This window comes from Nicotiana sylvestris, chromosome 8 (assembly GCF_000393655.2).
Source record: "Nicotiana sylvestris chromosome 8, ASM39365v2, whole genome shotgun sequence".
Classification (NCBI taxonomy): domain Eukaryota; kingdom Viridiplantae; phylum Streptophyta; class Magnoliopsida; order Solanales; family Solanaceae; genus Nicotiana; species Nicotiana sylvestris.
Genome location: NC_091064.1, coordinates 144778370 through 144801864, shown reverse-complemented (window position 1 = coordinate 144801864; position 23495 = coordinate 144778370). Strand labels below are relative to the sequence as shown.

Below are 23495 nucleotides of genomic sequence, written 5' to 3'. Positions count from 1 at the left end.
GATTCTTGACCTGCTCACTTGCGTTGACCTTAGATTGGATTTTGATACTCTTTGAAGAAACGATTATGACTCAATTTCATTTGCTTGCTTTCCTGATCTGAAATTGAGAAGATGAATCTTGAGAAGCTGGGTTACTAACACATGGTCAAAGTTAACTCCAACTATCATGTGATAGAAAAACTTCTTCCTTCTGATGAGAAAATGAAACTGCAAGCTTTAATCTTCACTTGTGTTATACGGCCGAGCCTGCAAAACCATAAAAAACGAACAAAAAAAAATTCTGCCCCAGTCTGGCACTAGAAAAATTTTGTGAGTTATTAGAGAAATCTGTAAATTGTCTAATTTATTGAAAAGGCAGACAGAAATAGTAGTATAAACTAGCTAAAAGAGATAAAATTTGGTAACGAATGATTGTGTAACCAGGGATCGGTATCCCGTATTACTGAAAGGAAATGTAATCAGGGGCTGGTACCTTCTCTTACTAGAAGGAAATAGAATCAAGTGTTAGCACCATGTATTATTGATAAAGTGTTGAATCCTTTTAGGTGAAAAAAGGTTTGATCTGAGTTAAACTGTATTAAACAACCTGAGCGAAGATTACTTCTACCCGGAACTGGATCCCCCTAGGCGAAACGGTTCTACCTGGGTTAAGCTACGTAAAACACCCTGAGCGAAGAGTACTTCTACCCGGAAACTAGGAGCTGGATCCCCTAGGCGAAACGGTTCTACCTGAGTTAAGCTACGTAAAACACCCTGAGCGAAAAGTACTTCTACCGAAAACTATGAGCTGGATCCCCCCTAGGCGAAACAGTTCTACCAGGTTTAAGCTACATAAAAACAACCTGAGCGAAGAGTACTTCTACCCGGAAATATGAGCTGGATCCCCCTAGGCGAAAATGTTCTACTTGGGTTAAGCTAATGTAAAACAACTTGAGCGAAGAGTACTTCTACCCGGAACTATGAGCTTGATCCTCCTAGGCGAAAAGGTTCTACCTAGGTTAAGTTGCATAAAACAACCTGAGCGAAGAGTACTTCTACCCGAAACTATGCGCTGGATCCCCCTAGGCAAAATGGTTCTACCTAGGTTAAGCTACGTAAAACACCCTGAGCGAAAAATACTTCTACCCGAAAACTATGAGCTGGATTCCCCTAGGCGAAAAGGTTCTACCTAGGTTAAGCTAATGTAAAACAACCTGAGCGAAGAGTACTTCTACCCGGAACTATGAGCTTGATCCCCCTAGGCGAAACAGTTCTACCTGAGTTAAGCTGCATAAAATAGCCTGAGCGAAGAGTACTTCTACCCGAAATTATAAGCTGGATCCCCCTAGGCGAAAAGGTTCTACCTGGGTTAAGCTACGTAAAACACCCTGAGTGAAGAGTACTTCTATGCGGAAACTATGAGCTGGATCCCCCTAGGTGAAACGATTCTACCTGGGTTAAGCTACGTAAAATACCCTGAGCGAAGAGTACTTTTACCCAGAACTATGAGCTGGATCCCCCTAGGCAAAATGGTTCTACCTGAATTAAGCTACGTAAAACACCCTGAGCGAAAAGTACTTCTACTCGGAATATGAGTTGGATCTCCCTAGGTGAAAAGGTTCTACCTGGGTTAAGATATGTAAAACAACATGAGCGAAGAGTACTTCTACCCGGAACTATGAGCTGGATCCCCTAGGAGAAAAAGGTTCTACCTGGGTTAAGCTACGTAAAAATAACTTGAACGAAGAGTACTTCTACCCGGAACTATGAGCTGGATCCCCCTAGGATAAAAAGGTTCTACCTGGGTTAAGGTACGTAAAAATAACCTGAGCGAAGAGTACTTCTACCCGGAACTATGAGCTGGATCCCCATAGGTGAAAAGGTTCTACCTGGGTTAAGTTGCATAAAAACAACCTGAGCGAAGAGTACTTCTACCCGGAACTATGAGCTGGATCCCCTTAGGTGAAAAGGTTCTACCTGGGTTAAGCTATGTAAAACGACCTGAGCGAAGAGTACTTCTATCCGGAACTATGAGCTGGATCCCCTAGGAGAAAAAGGTTCTACCTGGGTTAAGCTACGTAAAAATAACCTGAGCGAAAAGTACTTCTACCCGGAAACTATGAGCTGGATCCCCTAGGAGAAAAAGGTTCTACCTGGGTTAAGCTACGTAAAAATAACTTGAGCGAAGAGTACTTCTACCCGGAACTATGAGCTGGATCCCCATAGGTTAAAAGGTTCTACCTGGGTTAAGCTGCGTAAAAACAACCTGAGCGAAGAGTACTTCTACCCGGAACTATGAGCTGGATCCCCCTAGGTGAAAAGGTTATACCTGGGTTAAGATATGTAAAACAACTTGAGCGAAGAGTACTTCTACCCGGAACTATGAGCTGGATCCCCTAGGAGAAAAAGGTTCTACCTGGGTTAAGCTACGTAAAAATAACCTGAGCGAAGAGTACTTCTACCCGGAACTATGAGCTGGATCCCCCTAGGAGAAAAAGGTTCTACCTGGTTTAAGCTACGTAAAAATAACCTGAGCGAAGAGTACTTCTACCCGGAAACTAGGAGCTGGATCTCCCTAGGCGAAACGGTTCTACCTGGGTTAAGCTACATAAAAATAGGAGGTGTGAACAATAGTGATGTATGCCGAAAGTAAAAGAAAAATGGAGATTTTAAGGAGCTTACGTTTGGTGACATTCCTTCTTTTAGAATCACCATTCTGCATGCTTTATTCCTGCTTCAAACAAAGAATAATTTGTGATTTTTCAAAGTGGTTGTTGGTTTTGTGGCCTTGATTGTTTTGATCACTTGATCTCAGCCCTTTCAACTGAAACTAGTTGCTTCCTGAATACCGATTGCCTTTCTGACTCTGGAGAAACTCTAGCTTTTCTAGACTTTGTCATGATGATTGGTTGGTGGAACTCAACCTTTTCGACTTTATCTTGCCTTCGTAGGCCTTTTCCTTCCGATTTCTCTTTTTTTTTTCTTCTTTTTTTTATATTCTTTTTTTTCATCAATTTTTTTTCTTTTCTTTTCTTCGGAGCATTGGGGAACTTTCGGTTCCTCAAACTTTGCTGCAACGGCTAGTCGCGTGGGACTTAACCTTTTCCAATTTTATTTCGCCTTCATTAGCCTTTCTTTTCTGGCTTCTTTCTCCCAACTTCAAATTCAGAGCATTTGGGATGCCTTGACTTTTTTCAACTCTTTACCGAGACGGTTAGCCACGTGGGACTCAACCTTTTCAACTTCATTTGCTTTTATAGGCACTCCATTTGATTTTCTCTTTCAAACAGTTTTGATTTCGAAGCATCGGCCGCCATGGCTAGTCGGGGTCGACTTGATCGTACGTACGAGGCTGGGTGCCTTTCTGCACATTAGCTCGCGCCAAATGAGAACCCTATAAATCAGTCCTGTCATCCTTTCTTTGTCTTAGTTTCAGAACAGTGTTAGACCGAAAGGGATTCAAAGAAAACAAACAATGGAATGGAGAATGAGTTTAAAATAAGAAGTGTCCCTTTTGGGGAAAGGAAAGAAGGACTTATCTGGAGTACATGCAGACTTCAATGAACATGACATGCCTTTTGGACTGGATGCCTGATCTGTGTAAACCGTCCGACTCTCAGAAATTCATCACAATTTTTTCCTCAAAATCGATAAACCTTGCCAGGACTCTATCGGTGCCGATAGTTGTGAGGATCCTCTTTTCGATTAGGGGCGCCCTTTGCGGGTTTTCACGAGTTGATCTCTCTCATTTTTCTTCTCGCCTTATAGTGCTCTTTACGAGTTTTCACTAACAAGACTCTCTTACTTTTCATTTCTCTTCTTACCATCGCCTCATGGTGCCCATGTGGGTTTTCACCAATAAGACTCTCTCATTTTATTTCTCTCATTTTTATTGCATCAGATCCAAGTAGTCGTATTCTCTGATACTTACATTCTCACCGATTGATCGGAAGGACTTGAAAGGATTTGGGTAAAAATGATTTGGATCGAATTACAACTTTGGAACTATTCAGGCGGGATCATCGTCGGACCATTACAACATCTGCCCCAGTTTCACTTTTGGGGGAATTTGGATTTTTATTTTGGTGTGACTGAACCCTAGAGAGAGGTTGCCTACGTATCTTTTTGGAATCAAGTCGAACGTAGTTCAAAGAACTTTTTTTTTTCTTTCGTTTTTCTGTTTTGTTTTGTTTGCTCTTTCTTTTTCCTTTCCTTTTCCTCTTTTATTTTCTTTTTCTTTGTCTTTTCTTCCTCTTTTTTTTGTACATTTTTTTTTCTTTTTCTTCTTTTTATTTTTTTATTTTTTTTCAATAACACTTTCAGGTTCCAAAGAGGGTGTTCAAAGAATGGGAGCCGGCTCAAAGGATTTGCAAAGGGTTGATAGTGTTTGGTTAGCGAGAATGAAAGCGTTCGTCATCCCAATTGGAGAATATTAACACTATATGGAGGATCCAACATATACCTTTTGACTGCATTTGCATTGACAGTTATTTCAGTGACATTTCCTTCGATGTGTCCCAAGTGCGACGCACTCTTTTGGTAGTACTCTTATTGCAATGTACGGACCTTTCCAATCCGGGAACCAATTTTCCTTCAGTTGTTCCAACTCTTTATTTTATTTCCTTAAACTTTATCTTCATTGCGATCTAATCATTGATTCATTATTTCGAGGCCTAACACCTTTCAGGATCTGGGCATGAAGTCCGCAAGCATGTCATGTTATTGAAATCTCCATTTAACAGAACTAAAAAGAGAATAAGAAAGAAAAATGACAAGATTAAGAAAAGAGACATTCCTGGAAAATGAAATATTAATTTCATTTGATTTTTGATTTTTTTTATTTGATTTTTTTTTCAATTTTTTGAATATAGAAAGGTTTGCATCAGAATGTAAGACAATAAGGTAAAATATCCGGATCACACCCTGAGATAATCTGGATGCAGAAAGGATAACAAGACTGGCCACTAAGACTCTCGTTTGATGGGGAACTTTCATGCTTAGCGACCATTTTTGGCTTTTCTTCTATCTCGGCAAAGGCTGCAACGGCCTTTGGTGCCGGATCAAATTCCTCAGCTTCGCAAATCATTCTGACTATTTGCCCAATGTTGTGGGCATGCAACAGATTGTTCATCACATAAGAAGCTTTTTTATCCCGAAAAACGATTCTTTCAGTTTCAATCAAATCTTCAACTACCCTTTTGAGAGTCCAACGGTCCTCTGTACAGTGTCTCACTGCTCTAGAGTGGTATTCACATCTAACATCAGCTCGGTGCGAGGGGGACTCGGGGTTCGGCTATTTCGGGACCACTGGCTGCAATAGATCTAGCCTGATTAGCTTTTGGAACAAGCTTGAATACGATTCACCAATAGGGGTGAACTCATTCTTTCTGAAAGGCTCTCTTGGGCGAGGATTGTATCGGAGATCATTTGGTTGGGGATTATATGGAGCTGGGTAAGGATGTGCATTTCTGGGAGGTGGAGCTCGGTTTTGTGTATAATGTTGTGGCCGCGTGCAAGGTTGCGCGTTCATCACTGCATACCAACAAATCCAACCACCTGAACATAACTTGACTAATTTGCTCACACCACAACCTCGTTAGTTTTGAGACATTTAACACATAGGAAATCGCACGTTGGGGATTCAATGCACCTAATAGTTAAACATTTCTACCATGTGTTTGAACGGTTGCATGTTTCATCCCGGCCTTAACCCTTTAAGTATGTACCTCTTTTCTTTTATTTTTACCTCTATTTAATCACTCTTGATTTTTTTCGTCTCTGTCGCTTTTTATTTTTTGGCATTCTCCTTTCTTTTTTTTTTGGTCACTTTTTTTTTCTCTCTCTCTCTCTCTCTTTTTTTTTCTTTCTTTTTTTTGGTTTATTTTTTTCCTCAGTTAATTCTATGGTTATGATCGAATCCGATGGGGATTGCCTACGTATCATGACACCGCATGAATCAGATCATTACGTAGTTCAGAAAAAATCAGGAATAAAGTACACAAACTAACTCTCGTTTTTTACTCATATACAAATAACTCCACGAAAGCTCCTAACAAGGAAAATGATTTTGGATTTTTTTTTTGGTAGAAAGAAAGGATTCAAAAGAAGAAAGATTTTTTTTTATAGATTTCAATTTTTTATTGAATTGTTGAAAGTGAGACTTCGAAAGAAGAGCGATTTTTTTTTGAAATTCGATTTTTTTTCATTTTGTTTTTGGAATTGTTGAAAGAAAGAATTAAAAAAAAAGATTTTTTTTTATTTTGTTTTTGGAATTTTTTGAAATAAACACTTCTAAAGAAGAAATAAAAATATTTTTGAATTTCGAATATTTTTTTTTCAATTTTTGAAAGAAAAACTTCTGAAGCAGAAAAAAAATATTTTGGAATTCAACAATTTTTTTTTTGGAATTTTTGATTTTTTCTTTCATTTTTCTTTTTTTGATTTTTGAAGAAAAAAAATCTGATTTTGATTTTTTTTTTGTGGAAGAAAGACTTATAAAAGAAAAAAGAAGAAAATAATTTTGAATTCTTTTTTTGATTTTTTTTAAAATTGGGGTCTCTAAGAAATTATTTTCTAAAGAAGGAAGTAAAGGGAAATATATTTGAATTTTTTTTAAAAAAAATTGGGGGCTGGAACCGATGAGGTCTGCCTACGTATCTCACATCCGATGAGAATCAGACCCGCGTAGTTCGGTAAAACTGGGTACCTTTTTTTTTAATAATTCTGCTACACTAATTTTCTAAAGCCGGTCGACAATGCAAGCAAACCTTCCAAATGATGTATCATGTAGCACATACGTGAACATGATGGTCTCAAATAGGATACATGTCTTATACGGACCCGGCCTCTGTGCCAAGTTTTGCTAAGTCAAATGCATGTGATGCACATAGAGCGAACCTATTAAGAAAATACGGTATGAGGTTTGTTCTCCTAGGTTTAAATCTTGGTGGAAAAGGTATCTAGACTAGCTTACTCGAGCGGACAACTCGAGCCAAGGAGGGTCAGTGTACCGGTAGCATTGCTTTTCGGCTTAACTGGTGGTGCTCCCCGCCTAAAATAGGTTTGACTAAAATCCTTCACCGGGTGACAAACACCTCGGCTATCTCAAAGAAAGCGGGCTATGTCAAGCAAATGCCCAATTTTAATTCAAGAAGACTCGGAGGGAGTGCGACAGAAGACAATTTATATGTACCGTTCAAAACTATCAAAGCGGTAAAAAGCAAACTAGTAGCACATTATACCCAAATAAATCACAGTATATACAAAATTAATAAAGCCAAATAAAAGTCAACATGTACAAGCTCGAATTCTAGTTTTCCCTAGCGGAGTCGCCAGAGCAGTCTCTCCCCTTTTCTCCCTCCAAGAAATATGTGTGGAAAATGTAACGGATTGTGGGTTAAAGAGTTTTTCCAATTAAAGTGACAAATTTGAAGTAGGGATTATTTTATTTACAGAGTCGCCACTTGGAATTGATTTTTACTGGTGTTCCAAGTCACCTTTTATTCGAATCCCTATTCAAATGAAGGTTTGACTCTATTATTATTGGGCTGCGAAAATAAAGTCCCGGTAAGGAATTCTGTTGACCAGGGAAAAGGTGTAAGGCATTCCCTGAGTCCCGTGGTTCTAGCACGGTCGCTTTATTGACTACATTTGGCTTGAATTAAACTTGGATAAACTGTGATTTATTTGATTTTTATGCTTTTCTTATGTCCGTGTTTATTTATTTTAAAAAAAAATTAAAGAAAAGATTTGAATAATAATCTACAACTTAACTAATGAGAGAAAATTATTGTTATGAGTACTAATTTAAAAGATGAGAGTAATGAGAGAAAATTATCAATTGACATTGCTTAAAACTAGTAAGATGTGGGCTTATCTTGACATTGAATGAGGCAGCCCACTATTGGGTTGATGGAGTCAAATGGGCTCATGTCCAAGACAAAATCCAAAAGCCCATATGCTTTTGGACTTTAAATATGCAGATATGGCCTTTTAAAGCTATGTTACAGATTTGGTCATATCTTGTTATTTGCAATCCGTAGCCAACTATTTACAAAAATAAGTTTACAGATTGTCTTTCTAATCTACAACTTAACCACCTTACTAAATAAGTATTTTTTAAGAGATAAAAAAAGATTATTGGGACTCTAAAATATAATAATAATAATAATAATAATAATAATAATAATAAAAACTTAGCTTGGTGACAACAAAGAGACAAACATGGCTACAAAGGTTCAAATTTAATATATATGCTCCTTTCAGACAACCAAATGCCAGTGGAATTATATCTAATGCTTTGCAAAAATAAAAATAATTAAAGATGCTTAGCACAATTTAATTAACTAACATATCGTCATAACATTATCAAACATTCAAGAGCATATAAAAATGAATTACAATAGAAGGATAATACTACTAAAATTTCCCAGCGTCATTATCTTTCCTTCCAATTCAATTTTATGAGTTTACATGGTCCGAAAATTACCTGGACAGCAGAAAGAAGAACAAATACAGCAGAGTCAGCTGTTTCCAAAATCAATAGCAAAACAATTAAACGGGCAGCAACACCAGCAAAAGACAGCGACAACCGGCAGATTCAAACCCAAGAAAATAAACTAGAAATACCCCAGCAAAACAGTACAATTATGTAACTCCAGAAAAATCTTTCAAGACTACTCTATTTTCCTTAAACAAGTTTTTCACTTAAGAATCAACTCACAAAAGCTGCTAAGGGATATTATAGCTACTGATTTTTTCTCTTTTTTGTGTGTCTAGAGCTCCCTTAGTAAGATGGAATGTCCTCCTTCTTCTTCTTTTTTTCCTCAGAAACAATCAGCTATTTCAAGATTAAAAATCAATCTTTCTAACAGATTTTTCCACAAAATCTGCTCTTAAATTTAAAAGCAAGACTTTTTTGGTTCAATCTTATCCAACAGAGAGTATTTCAAACAAAATCTGCCCTTCACTGTTCAAAGACAGACTTTTATTCAAACACTGTCCAAAGGTCTACATTTTCTTACCAAACAATTTGACTTTTGAGTATTGTACTCAAAGAGTCTTGAAGCAGTAAATAAACAACCAAACAAGTACCATATACTCTTAAGTATTTTTTACTACCTCACTTTTACCAACACAAAACTATTTTACTACTTCAACAAGTGAAAAAACAGAAAATTTAACATTTCAAACTTCAAAAACTAATGCTAAAATAATTAATAATAGACAAAAATAAAATCTGAAAAAATAAAAATAAAATAGAAAAAACAGCCACAAAAAAGAATAGAATTTTTACATTTTATAATTCAAGTGGCCGAAAAATGGTGGTATGCCCAAAGAGAGTGTTCGGGGAGGTCGCCGGAATTTGGCCGGATTTTGGTCGCCGGATTTTCAGGGTAAAATTGGCATCAATAGCTAGGTCTTGGGGAGCTCTATCCATTGATATAGGTATTGTGGGGCGGTAGTGGTTGGAGCTTCAAGAATTTGGGCAAAAAAGTGACGGGAAAGTTTCCTAGATCTAAGATTCAAGGGGTTTGAGGGATTTTTGAAGGATTTGGTTTGGAGATATGGAAAGAGGAAGTTGTGGAGATTACATGGTGTGAATTTGGAGGTGTTTGGAGGTGGTCCGCCGGCGGCGGTGATTTCCGGCCGGCGGCGGTGGGCGGAGCTGGGACGGCGTAGAGAGAGTGAAGAGAGAAGAAGGAGAAAAGAATTATGGGTGAAAATGAGGACAATTTTCAGATTTTTGAGCTTTTAAATACCTAAGCCAAGAGTGAATGAGATCCATTGGATCAAGATGGAATGAATGGGTATGATTTGATCTTGTTTCATTTCGTGAAACGACGTAGTTTTGAGGCAAAACTACGTAGTTTCAGACCCTTTCAATGACAGCCCTTTATCTTGCACTCTTGGACACTTTTTCTTTCAAACTTGACCAAATTTCTTCCTTAATCCTACTTATTAAACTAATTTTACACAAATAAATTAATTAAATAACTTATTCTAATGATCAATTAACTAGATTAATTCACCAACTGAACAGCTAGTTAATTCTTAAAATGCACAAATGAAGAAAGAACTATTTTTTTTAGTATTTTATGATAGGAAATATGCAATTAAAGTCACAAAAATTGAGAAAAATAATTAAAATAACAAAACACTAATAACTTTAGGAGGTGTTAAAATAGTACAAAAATTAGGTGTTCACAAGTTGCATACTCATATATAATTTATTGGAAGAAGAAGGAGGAATATGAGAGTTGTAGTGGGTGTCTATTTTATAAACAGGGACAAAAGTTAAATACCTATCCTTAAAAGGGACATTAGGTGAAAATTCCTTGTCCTATAGGCTATAACTATCTACTTTTCTTGTGCGTGGCCTACTTGTGGTGGAGTTGATGAATCCAACTTTTTTAAAATCAAATTACCATCACCTTGGGCATGATGCTTCTTCCCTTATCCATTCAACAATTTTGCACAATACAAAGAGAAGAGGGGGATATGGACTTTATCTCTAAAATTTTACACCAAGAATATTCTTCAGAAAATGTGAAAGAGACTTTACTATGTCCGAACTATTATTATTATTGTTATTAAGTTAGACTTGTCATATTTGTCATCTATCAAGTTGAAAAAGTTTTTTCACCTCTATCATGAGTTGTTGAAAAAAGTAATAGAAGGTACTAATTCCATTGGAAGAGGCCAATTTAGCAAAAAAGTCATCCACTCATTAGCTTCTCCGTAGCAGTGAGAAATAATATAATAACCTCTGCATTCTTCAAGGTCTGAGATGTTTCTTTGATAATATTCCTAAGTCCTTGCTTGAGCATATTAGGAATGATCATAGAATCCACAACTTGATGTAGCCATTTAATTTGTATACACCATTTAATTTTTGGCTGAAGTTGGTGGAAATCAACTCGCCTTATATTTTGGTCCAACCACTGAAGTTGATGAGGCCAAATTTTCCTGTTGACCCACATCAGCTTTTGATTTACGGAATGTAATACGTACTACTCCAATTAAAAGGCCAAATACGTAAATAACCCCTTAAACTTGACATGTTTTGTAAGATATTCACTATACAAGATGTTGCGGAAGTCAAATGTATATAGTGTTAATGAGTCACAACTACTATACCAAAAATTATGGCAGCCACTAAATAATAAATAAGACAATAATACAACAATAAAAGGAACACCAGAATTTGCGAGGTTCGGCCAATTTTGCCTACTCCTTGGACACAACTAATATTTTATTTCACTCAAAAAATACAAGTGAAATAATACTAAAGAGAGAAGATACAAATGCCTTAAGAAGATAAGAAGGCAAATGAGAGGTGTGTTTAAATCCTAAATATTAGGCGTCCTTTTATAGGGTAAAATTCCCACCCAATTCACTCCCCAACTGATGTGGGACAATTTTGTCACTCAACAAATCTCCACCTTGGCAAAATTCCACATCTTCAATTTTCTCTCAGTAACAAATTTTGGTTATGTCTTCATCTTCAATCTTCAGTGTTCAACAATGTTGATCAAATCCAAACAATGTTGAAACTTGACCGCAGTCACCACTTTTGTTAGCATATCAGCAGGATTCTCTGTAATATGAATTTTCTTCACCGTGACTCCACCTTCTTCTATGATTTCTCGTACGAAATGATACGGAACATTAATGTGCTTCGTCCTTGCATGATAAACTTGGTTCTTCGCTAATTGAATAGCACTTTGACTATCACAAAAAATTGTGATACTTTTTTGTCCAATACCAAGCTCCTTTAGCAACCCCTGAAGTCAAATTGCCTCCTTCACAGCCTCTGTAATAGCCATGTACTCTGCCTCTGTTGTAGACAAAGCAATTGTTGACTGCAAAGTAAACTTCCGACTAACTGGTGTCTTTGCAAAAGTAAACACATAACAAGTAGTTGATCTTTGTTTGTCCAGATCACCCGCAAAATCTGAGTCACAATATCCAACTACAGACTGATTGCCTTCCTGCTCAAAAACTAACCCAACATCTACAGTATTATTAATATACCGTAGAATCCACTTCACAGCTTGTCAATGCTCCTTTAATGGATTATGCATATATCTGCTAATAACTCCAACAACTTGTGAAATGTCAGGTCTCGTACAGACCATTGCATACATCAAGCTACCAACAACATTTACGTATGGTACCTTTGACATATACTCTTGTTCAGCTTCATCTTTTGGCGACATAGTAGTACTTAGCTTAAAATGGGGAGCAAGTGGAGAACTAACTGGCTTAGTCTTCTCATCTATGCCAAAGCATTGTAGTACTCTCTTCAAATATTCTTTCTGAGATAAACAGAGTTTCTTTGAACGTCTATCTCTTATTATCTCCATGCCAAGAATTTTCTTTGCCTCACCCAGATCCTTCATCTCGAACTCCTTCTTTAGTTGAATCTTCAACTTATCAATTTCTTCCTAATTCTTGGAAGCTATCAACATATCATCAACATATAGGAGAAGATATACAAAGGAACCATCTTTAAGCTTGCGCAAATACACACAATAATCGTATTTGCTTCTCTTGTACCCTTGCCGCAACATAAACTTGTCAAATCGCTTGTACCATTGTCTAGAAGATTGTTTCAATCCGTACAATGATTTTTCAAGTTTGCATACCATATTTTCTTTTCCAGCAACTTTGAATCCTTCTGGCTGAGTCATGTAGATTTTCTCCTCCAAGTTCCCATGTAAAAATGCAGTTTTTACATCCATCTGAACTAGTTCCAAATCCAACTGTGCTACCAAAGCCAACATAATTCTAATGGAGGAATGTTTTACAACTGGAGAAAACACTTCATTGTAATCAATTCCCTCCTTTTGAGCATATCCTTTGGCCACCAATCTTGCTTTGTAGCGAACATCTTCTTGGTTAGGAAATCCTTCTTTCTTTGCAAATACTCATTTGCACCCAATTGCTTTCTTCCCTTCGGGAGATTGGCCAATCTCCATGGATGATTCTGATGAAGGGACTGTATTTCATCATTCATGGCAATCCTCCACTTATCTTCTTCTGAACTTTGGACTGCGTCTTTATAAGTGGTAGGAGCATCATCAGCTACAATTGAGGTGGCACAAGAAACCGTCTCTATAAGACGAACAAGTTTTGTTATTGTCCTTTTTGGCCTGCTAGTTGCAATTGATTCAAGTTGTTGTTGAGGTTCCTGAGTTGGAATCTCCCAATCTACTGGCTCTTCTTCTAGAGGATAATCTTCATTTGTTTCCTCTTCTGCTTCTTGTGTAGGAAAAATAAATTTTTCCCCAAACTCCACCTGCTTAGAAGCACCCTCATTTTGTTTGGTATCTTCTGTTACCTTATTTACCATAGTAGATTCATCAAAGGTATCATCCCTGCTGAATATTACTTTCTTTGTCATAGGACACCATAAGCGATATCCTTTGACTCCAGAAGTAATCCCCATGAAAATAGCCTTCTTTGCCCTTGGATCCAATTTTGACTCTGTCACATGATAATATGCAATTGAGCCAAACACGTGCAAAGAGTCATAATCTACAACAGGCTTTCCATACTATTTTTCAAATGGTGTCTTGCCATCAATAGCAATAGATGGTAAGCGATTAATGAGGTGGCATACATATGTAACTGCCTCAGCCCAAAATTCTTTACCCAAGCCAGCATTGGACAACATACACCGTACTTTCTTCAGCAAGGTCCGGTTCATACATTCTGCCACTCCATTCTGTTGTGGTGTATGTCTGATAATGAAGTGTCAGACGATGCCATCATTTTCACAGATCTTATTAAAATGATCATTTTTGTATTCACCTCCATTGTCCATGCGAATACATTTGATCCTCCTGCCTGTTTGATTCTCCACCATCGTCTTCCATTTGAGAAAAATTCTCAACACTTCATCTTTGCTCTTCATTGTATACACCCACACTCTTCGGGAAAAATCATCAACAAAGGTTACAAAATAGTGCTTCCCACCCAATGAAGGTGTTTTGGAAGGACCCCAAACATCAGAGTGTACATAATCCAAAATGCCTTTAGTATTATGGATCGCTGTACCAAATTTAACCCTTGTCTGTTTCCCTTTGACACAATGCTCACAAAACTCCAAGTTGCAAGCCTTTACTCCTTTTAACAATCCTTGATCTGATAGAGTTTTCAAGGATTTTCCTCCAGCATGTCCCAAGCGCATGTGCCATAGCTTGGTTGCTTCTGCCTCTTTGTCGTCACTGGATGTTACTGTCGCTGTCCCAATAATTGTACTGCCACGATAGCGGTACATATTATTATTCTTCCGATTAGCCTTCATTACCACTAGTGCACCGGAGCATACTCTCATCACTCCATTTTCTGCAATGATTTTGAACCCTTTTGATTCTAGGGCTCCCACAGAGATGAGATTCTTCTTCAAATCCGGTACATATCGAACATCTGTTAATGTTCTGATCATTCCATCATGGTTCCTTAATCGTATTGAACCAATGCCATATGAGGTAAGAGGGCTGTTATCCGCTGTGTGGACGACTCCATATTCTCCTTCTTGAAATTCCACGAACCAGTCCCTGTTGGGACACATATGATAGCTACAAGCCGAGTCCATCAACCATATGTCTGATGATGTTGATGACTCTGTTGTAACTAATGAGAAGTCTGAATCATCACAATCAGCTACATTTGAATCCATAATAGCCTTTCCATTGTTATGTTTGGCCTTATTCTTCAACTTCGGACAGTCTTTCTTCCAGTGCCCTTTTTCTCGACAAAAGGCACATTCATCTTTGCTGGGTCTGGATCTTGACTTGGATCTTCCCTTCTTTGTCCTCGTTTGATTTTGAGGACGACCCCTCACAAATAGTGCTTCTCCTTCTCCGCCCTTCTGTTTTTCTCGCTTTCTTTGTTCATAGCTGTACAAAGCCGAACAAACTTCTCTGAGAGAAACTTCGTCATTTCCATGGAGTAGAGTAGTTTCAAGGTGCTCGTACTCATCAGGAAGTGACGCCAACAACATCAAGGCCAAGTCACCATCATCATAAGTTGTATCCATATTTTGCAAATCTGTGACCAACTTATTGAAACTGGTGATATGTTCATTCATCGTGGTACCAGGAACATAGGTGAAGTGAAACAGTCTCTTCTTCATGTACAATTTATTTTGACTGTTTTTCTTCAAAAATTTATCCTCCAGTGCTTTCCATAATTTACTTGCAGAAGTTTCCTTTGTGTATGGATATTTCTGCTCTCTAGCAAGGTAGGATCGAATAGTACCGCAAGCAACACGGTTGATAATTCTCCAATCTTCTTCTCCAATATCATCTAGTCTCTTTTCTTCAATAGCAAGATCTAGCCCTTGTTGAAACAGGACATCTAGAACCTCGCCTTGCCACATCCCAAAATGTCCCGACCCGTCAAAAATTTCTACCGCAAATTTCGCATTTGGCACAATTCTTGTCATAAGCAAAGATGTCAATGATGACGTATTGTTGACACTTGATGTAGATTCTTTTTGTTTATTGTCTCCCATCTTTGACACAAAGATTATTTAATAGCTAACGACACAAATCAAGATTATTTCCTTTATGGTGTGGAAGATCAGACTAAGTTGCAACCACAGAGCATACTCAAACAGAACCTTGACTCAGTTACCAAGATAAATCTTTTTTGATGTGGAAGATCAGACTATGCTGCAATCACAGAGCATACTTAGACAGTACCTTGGCTCTGATACCAATTGTTGCGGAAGCCAAATGTATATAGTGTGAATGATTCACATCTACTATACCAAAAATTATGGCAGTCACTAAATAATAAATAAGACAATAATACAACAATAAATGGAACACCAGAATTTACGAGGTTCGGCCAATTTTGCTTACTTCCTCGGACACAACCAATATTTTATTCCACTCAAAAAATACAAGTGAAATAATACTAAAGAGAGAAGATACAAATGCCTTAAGAAAATAAGAAGGCAAATGAAAGGTGTGTTTAAATCCTAAACATTAGGCCTCCTTTTATAGGGTGAAATTCCCACCCAATTCACTCCCCAACCGATGTGGGATAATTTTGACACTCAACACAAGAAGCATTAAGTCATGCCAAAAGAGTTGTTGACATATTATATATGTTTCCTGAACGATAAGGCTCCATTTAGGTTGTGCGATATAGTTGCTACAAAAGCTCAAAATATGAGCTGAAAAAGATTAAGATGTACGGGCAGCACAAAAGAGTGTTTTTGTCACCCATGTTAATTACCTGCTAATTGTTTATATTTGCAACATCAAATAGGTTAGCAAATTAAAGAACTTGTAATTAGCAAGATTCAATCGCATAGGCGCCTCAAAAGGTTTGTATATAAAGTGGGCAACATCAAGAGGAGGAAAGAAATGCTAAAATATTATTGTTATATTTAATATGCTAAAAGTTTGTATATAGAGTGGGCAACATCAATGGCATCGCGTATTATTTGATAGACATAAAGACGACTTATGACACACGATTTTTCATAAATATCCTAGCATTAGTTATATGGAGACAGGTTCTCCTGTGGTGAATAAAATTATTTTCAGGTTTTATACGTATAATGAAAATTCTTGAAGGATTTAAACTGTTCTGAAGCATATAGAGGTTCCCAAAAATTTTGTTAAATAAAGCTTCAGCAATCCATGTATGATATATATGATTTATTTTTATGTCATAGTGCCCTGGGTGCACTTATGTTTCTTGCTAGAACCTTGAGTATTACGTTATACTAGCAAGATTTAACTTTAATTTGATACGGAGACACTGGAATGCAACTAGTAATATTTTACAAGAGAATCATTGATAGATTTGTCTAATCTAATAAATATTGTCAAAAGTTTTGTTGGCTATGTAAATGCAGGGCATTACATGAAGTTCGTTCTTCACACCAAGATACTAACATCTTATAAATTAAGTGTCACAACACCAATAAGACGTCTGCTTTTTTTAAAAAGAAGATTCCAATAATATTGAAGATGGTGCTGCTTGCATAGCTCAATTGAAAGAACGATATATTGAAGAAGCCAAAATAAAGCACATTTAGCCAAAGTTTCTTTGCAGAGACGATCTTCAACAGAATGATGAAATAGATGTTCAAGAAATTCGTTCAAGTGATAATTTCGCGAAATAATTCATCAAGACATTGCCGATCTCAAGATTAGAGAAGTTGTTATACAAGCTTGGAATTTGTCGTCTCCGAGAAATAAAGTGATGTTTTCATCAGGGGGAGGCACATACGCGCTGTACTCTTTTTCCCTTAGCTAAGGTTTTATCCCACTGGGTTTTCCCTTAGCTAGGCACATACGCGTATTACAAGATATGTGCACTCATTTTCCTTCACTAAGATTTTTTCCCACAGGATTTTTTCTTAGTAAGGTTTTAACGAGGAACATTATCTATAGACATCCAAGGGAGAGTGTTATAAAATATTATATTTTGTAGTGGATGTCTATAACTCCTAAAGAAGTTACTCCCATGATAATGTTCTCCATTAACTTCCCACTATTCTTCACCATTATGGTTGTAACTCCCACAACTCTATAACCTCCTCTATGATCTTCCCCCATGATCTTCCCCTATGATCTCCATAGTTAATATCATATTCATGAAATCCTTTTGTATTACCTTAATGTCATCCTATAAATAGAAGGTTTGAGCATCACATTGTACATACTTGGAATACATTGAGGAAATAAGAAAGTTCCCTCTTCCTTTCTACATCTTTTGTCTATTTTATTGTTTCATATTATTACTTTGAACTTAGTTTCTTAACACGTTATCAACACGAACTCTAACCAATTGAGTTACATATGTCTATAATTTTTTACTGTATCAGTCAAGGTTTGTTCAAGCCATTCAGAAAGTCAATGCTAGCACCGAAGTACTCAGCTTTTATGTCCACTCGGCAGTGTTCTGGTTTGTTTTCAAACTCTTGCTACTCATATGCTATTATGTTTATTGGAGAAAAATAATCAATGATTTACTGAAGTTTTTGGGAGTGGATTACAACATAATACCACGGGGAAAAAAGTGCATTAAACATTTGAACCATATTTTCCCATAAAAAAAATATACTATAGCATATTCATGTTGTAGGAATAACTTTCTTTTTCTGCTTTGTTCTTTTCCTGATGTGTGTGGTCAAATACGTAACATGTTAGATTAAGAATAGGTTAAATTAACAAGATTTCACATTCATATTTTAAGAATTAAGACTTGTTCCCATATTTTTTCTTAGCAATTTTATCCTTCATAAATTTTTATTTCTAATGCTTAATCCATCATTTAATTTAAGTACTAAGCATTGGTTGGATCTTTCATCTCTGGTATTAACAGAATTAAAGCATGTTATAGAGTGGGATTGTGTGTCTCTTTCTTTGTTTACATGAAATAAGTATGGGTCCTATTATTAACTAAATTGTAGAAGAAAGTAACTAGCAACAGATTATAACTCCTTGTTTTTATGGTTGTTAGACATAACTTATTTCATGATATAATAAAATGCAATCCCTTAGTATTAGATATATGATTTACATGTACTTTTCATATTTGTCAGAATGTATGTGCGTTGCATTAAACTATTGAAATTTGATTATGCAATTTTTATTTATATGACTAAAAAGATCAGCATATATTGTCTACTGATCATTATAAGCGTACGAACAAGGTATGCATATTTCTAATAAATAAGGCAGATGAGGTATGTACACCTAGTACAAATTATAATTATAATGGTTTATAATTAGATATGATCCTTCTGTCATGTTATCATCTTTAACTTCCGTTTAGTTATTTGGTGATACATGATGGATTCCCATATAAAATCATGCTTGTGCTTTAAAAATTAATTTATAAAAGTATGTAAGGTTGTCACTTCTTAAATGATGATAGCCTCCTAATAAATATTTTGATATAATTACACCACTGCTATGCTCTTCTATATAGGAGCTGTTTCTTTTGATTTGGCCTATTATATATTGGTTGAGGGTAAGACGGTGGGTTTAAGTCCCACTGCACCATAGGATAAGACATCGGGTTCGAGTCCTGGTGCACCATGATGATAAGATATTGGCTTTCATTCCAATGCAATATGGCCTAATATGTCTTTATATGGGTAAGGCGTCGGTTTGAGCCCCAATGCACCATATTGATGATATACTGATGACTAAAGAAAAATAACATATTTTCATGAAAAAGCATGAAACTTGTCCCTCTTGATATGCTCCATTCTTAAAGTGAATGTGATAGCGGTGCATAATAAGTCTAAATGAAGACAAGTGGTTGACCAATGAATATGGCCGTGCCAAAGATCAAACTAATAATAGTCATCATCATGGTAATTGTAAAAAGGAGAACAATAAGGATTCTCAAAATAATCCTTCAAAGGTGAAGGAATTGTGTATCAATATGGTCTGTAAATATGGGGCACACTCAGACAACTAAAGTCCATTTTTTTGAAAGAATGCGACTTGTGATAAGCATTGTAAGTAGAAGACTGATTCCTGAAAGTGAATGTCGAAATATACTTGTGATATAAATTATGCATAAGAATGCATTTATATATGGTTGGATAAATACCACAACTCACCTCTAAGGGATGTTTGAGAGGAATAAAGATAATGAATTTTACAATGTGGTTACATGACTATGTCATTGGCCGCGTATATGTGGTACGCCAAAAAAAATATTTTGCCATGTCTTATAAAATGCTATTGAAGGAAAAATTAAAGCAAGAAGTGGTTTTGCTTATGATGACTTTGACCATGACAATTTATCATGATATGATTTTCTCCGTGAATGAGATATTCACCATATGGATGGTGTGACAAAAGATCTTGTAGTACAAAATTAATTAAGAGCTTCGGAAGAACTAATTTGTTACTATCCGGATGAATGAAATTATTCTTGATATTGATATTGTAGTAAGTCTCAAAAGAAACTTTTTGATTTTCAAATGTATTAGCCAAAGTGGTTGGCATATTGAGAGTATAAATGAAAGGAAGATTGATTATCTTCATAATACTATAACATACCGGGTAAATATGAAAGGTTACCCGACTTTTCTTCTATTTGTACTACACATGTATAAGCATGATTATAGAATCACATGCCATAGTAAATTAGATGTTTACTTAAATAAGTATCAGCTGGCATGACTGGTCGGCCACCCCCGTTCAATTATGATTCAAAAAAAAATGATTGAGAATTAGGAGCTTTTTCAAGAATTCTCATGTACGACTTGTTCTCGTGAAAAAATCATTACTATACCAGCTGGGATTGGGATTGTATTCCCTGATTTTTGGAACGTATAAAAGGTGATATTATGGGCCGAGTCACAAGCCATGTGAATCGTTTACTATTATATGGTTTTAATAGATGTATTTATTCTGTGGTCACATGTGCATTTTGTTGTCAACATGCAGTTTGAATTTTGTAAGGTTGATTGCTCAAATTATTAGAGCACAGTTCCAGAATATAAACTATGATAATTTATCTTGATGATGCTGGTTTAAATTCAAATTGATTTAGCAGAAATTGTATGCCTCCAATTATAGCTAAACCATTGGTTATGAGAACAAAACTCCCAAATAGAAATTTAGTATGAGGTGAATTATTTAATATAGAACAACACTTGTACGCATCTAGCCAACAAGTTATGAAAAATTCTCCCTATCACAATTGGTTCAGGGTCAGGAACCAAATAAGTTTTATCTAGAAATATAGGTGTGCTATATGATTTAATTATCCCACCACAATGCACAAAGATGGGTTCCCAAAGAAAGTTAGAGATATTTGTTGCTGATCCCAATATTAGGGGAAGAAAATGTGCAGCTAAAAAAGTGATACGTGGAATGAATTATTATGAATACATCTAGATCCTAGTACAAGAAAATATGAACTTGAAGTTTAAGTGATAATTCATTTCCAAAATATTGTCAGGCGCATTTGCTGACCCAAAGCTAAATGTTATATTTCAGCTGTTAATGCTCCAAATAGAATAAAGTCCATAATGGGTAGAGCTTATGGCACACATGAAGTGTAATAAACTAATTGGTTCCAAAGATAAAACTCCTTGAAGAAGGAGAGGAGCAAATGTTCAAGATGGTTGTGAGCACGTGATTTTTGCCTTACGAAAACTGTCACACCTCCTTTTTCCGCCCTCGCGAGGGTACAGGAGTTTTTTCCAGTTAAAGGACAGTCGAAACGGGATTTATTTCTTTATTTCAGAGTCGCCACTTGGGAGATTTAGGGTGTCCCAAGTCACCTATTTTAATCCCGAATCGAGGAAAAGAATGACTCTGTATTACAGTCTGCGCACCAGAAATCCGGATAAGGAATTCTGTTAACCCGGGAGAAGGTGTTAGGCATTCCCGAGTTCCGTGGTTCTAGCACGGTCGCTTAACTGTTATATTCGGCTTGATTATCTAATATAATACGTATTATAAACTTATGTGCAAATTTTATCCCTTAGCCGCTTTTATTATTCTTTTTATTTATTGTTAGTATTTTACGAAAAATTGCAACATTGTGAAAACGTATTTCAAATCACGTCGCAATCAATTGCACCCGTGGTTATCGACACATTTCGACTCCGTTGAGATTTAGATTTGGGTTACATAAATGCACACCCGTATTTAAGGAAATAACATTATTAAATACGCGTCTAGAGCGACTAGCGTGTCATTATTTTGGGTAGGGCCGTGAAATTTGCTAAAACGGCTCCTCCCTAATTCTAAGCAATTAACTGTACATTTATTGAGGGCCCCGAAATCTATACATTTCATTAAGCGAGGCTCATCTCATTTATTTTAAATGGACAAATCTTAAAGCGACTACATTTTTTCTATAAAAATTAGTCTCTAAAATAAAGAAAGAAAAATCCTAATTAATTACTAGCTTTTATAATTTTAAGAAAACATGACATGCTAATTGCTTGGTTAATACAAATATTGATGAAAAAAAAATTACTCTTAATTTCGAAATTTAAAATAAAATAAAAATTCAACAACTAATATTCAAAATAAACAAATATAGCTAGATTAAAACTCAGCATTGTTATTATTATTTTTAAAAAAAAATATTATTGAGATTAATTATTCACAATCATTTGAAACTAGATTTAACCATAATTACTAAAGCTTATTAGAAAGTTTATTAGACTTAAACGTTCTTCTAATCTTGCTTAAGCTCAAGTCATGCCTTAATGCCTAATTTACGATGTTTAATTTAAATTCATGTTTTAACTAAATTTAGCTACTTGTTCATGATCAACCTACAATCTTGAAGCCTTCATAGCTAGTGAATTAACCTGTTTTGCCGAACTGATTTATTACAGACTAACTTATGATATTATTTTCTTATTCCAGCTATTATTTAGTAATTCATGAAATAGCTTAAATACAATCAACAAAAGAAACAAAGAAAAAAAAACGAAATTAAAACTTCAAATTTTCATTCTTCATATGTATTCATGCTTCATATTTCGGATTACAATAACCAGCTTTTCAGTTGTGTACCTGATATTGGAAGCAAAAGAAAATGAATATGAGTATCAGCAGCAGCAGTAAAATCAGTACAACACAGCAACAATAGCCCAGCAACAGTAACAAACCAGTGGAGTAGTAATCCAAAAAAAACAAAATCTTCCAGCTTTGATGAAACAACAATTAATTCTGATTTCAAACAACAAAAGAAAGCAGAATATTTTTTTTAGTTTTTATTTTTATTTTTTGAAAGCTTAAATATTTTTCGGAATTTTCTATCTCTTAAATGTTCAGCCCTTTTCTCTCTCTTATTTTCAGATTTGTTTCTCTCTCTCGTATCTGTGTATTTTTTCTCTATCTCTCTGTCTATATTTTTTGATTTCAAGACCTCACATATATAACCCATCCCATAAACCTTTCAATTAATTAAAATCCATACTTTTCTCTACCCAACCCATTATCTTTCCACTCATCCCCATTACATTAAATAAACATATCACACCACCCCATTTCATTTTGTCCCCCATGCTTCATTTAAAATAATGCAAGATTCCCCTTTAAATTAAATCTTGTCCCCCCTTTATATTAAATAAACATATCACACCACCCCATTTCATTTTGTCCCCCATGCTTCATTTAAAATAATGCAAGATTCCCCTTTAAATTAAATCTTGTCCCCCCTTTATATTAAATAATCATATCACAATCCACCCCATTTCATTTTGTCCCCCATGCTTCAAATAAACAATTACAAAATGTACAATTCCTAAACTACCCCTTCCGACCTTACTGAAATTACCAAACTACCCCTGAACGTATTACAAATTTACCAAACTACCCATCAGCTATAACACATCAATTAATCAAACTTAACCAAAATATAGACAATATGATCAATTTCTAACAATGTTCAAACAACAATATGAACACGGATGAACATCATAACAACAATATCGCATGAACATGATTTTAACAACATTTCAACAACAAATCACATGAACACAAATT

General features: G+C 35.8%; 1 long non-coding RNA gene across 1 annotated transcript; it reads right to left on the bottom strand.

The window, feature by feature from the left end:
* Positions 1-8203: 8203 nt before the first annotated feature.
* LOC138874585 (uncharacterized) lies at positions 8204-9705 on the bottom strand. The gene is made up of 2 exons (XR_011401605.1): positions 9275-9705; positions 8204-8467 (listed from the first exon to the last, which is right to left on the bottom strand). It is a non-coding gene; the product is annotated as an uncharacterized lncRNA (long non-coding RNA).
* Positions 9706-23495: the final 13790 nt, after the last annotated feature.